Here is a 979-nt window from a genome sequence, read left to right on the forward strand (position 1 = left end):
TACGAATCAGTATTTAACACAGCAACAATCAGGGACAGTGCAATGATCTAAGAAGAATAGTATAACATCACATTTTATCATTAATGTCTGGAAACAACTAACAATAAACTGAGCTTCATCCGAACAGGCCTCGGGAGGCCCAACGGTACCGACCGGCCGCCGTGTCATCCTCTCAGACCAAGGGCGTCCCTGGACGCCGATACGGAGATCACGTGTTCAGCACACCGTCCTCCCGGTCGTGATCAGTTTTCTTGACCAGAGCAGCTACTTCGGAGACAAGTAGCTCCGCAGTCTGCCTCACAACGGCTGAGTGCACTCCGCTTGCCAACAGCGCTCGGCAGACCGGACGGTCACCCTTCCAAGTGCTAGTCCAGTCCGACAGCGCTTAACTTCGGTGATCTGACGGGAACCGATGTTACCAGTGCGGCAAGGCCGTTGGCTTGGAAACAAAGCTTCTGCAATTATAATATCACCTAGTCCCGTAACGTTACTACAAGATAGCACATATGACTCATATTATTACAGTAAATGCATTCGTGCCTTTATTTTGCTGTACTTCTGAGAAACGTAGTAGAAACCTGTATCATTTGAAGCTTTCAATTGATAAAATGGACAGGTTGGCGAGTCGGTTTTCTTCAGGTGCCTGAGACAAGTTTGTTCCGAAAAAAGTCTTCATGGGTCGGAAAAACCCGCTGTGGTTTAATAGCCTTTTCAGAAATGTGCTACTTAAACAAAGAGCGTTTTGTGACAGATGTAAAGAACTATGCTGACAAAAAAATGCTAAATAAAGCGAAAATGAGCAATGAGAAGAGCACTCAATGACTCTAAAAATAAAATTTGATCAGTCGATCTAACTAAAACCCTTAAGAGGTTTGTGTCTTGCGTAAAATCAGTAATCTGTTCGAAATCATCTATTGAGTCACTCAGTTACTATACTGAGACAGGAAAGAATGATAACAGAGAGTAAGCGGAAATATTG

The 979-nt window shown here is 44.0% G+C and overlaps 1 pseudogene; it reads right to left on the reverse strand.

The window, feature by feature from the left end:
• Nucleotides 1-322: 322 nt before the first annotated feature.
• LOC126417726 (5S ribosomal RNA) lies at nt 323-440 on the reverse strand (annotated as a pseudogene).
• Nucleotides 441-979: the final 539 nt, after the last annotated feature.

Source organism: Schistocerca serialis, chromosome 8, assembly GCF_023864345.2.
Source record: "Schistocerca serialis cubense isolate TAMUIC-IGC-003099 chromosome 8, iqSchSeri2.2, whole genome shotgun sequence".
Lineage (NCBI taxonomy): Eukaryota > Metazoa > Arthropoda > Insecta > Orthoptera > Acrididae > Schistocerca > Schistocerca serialis.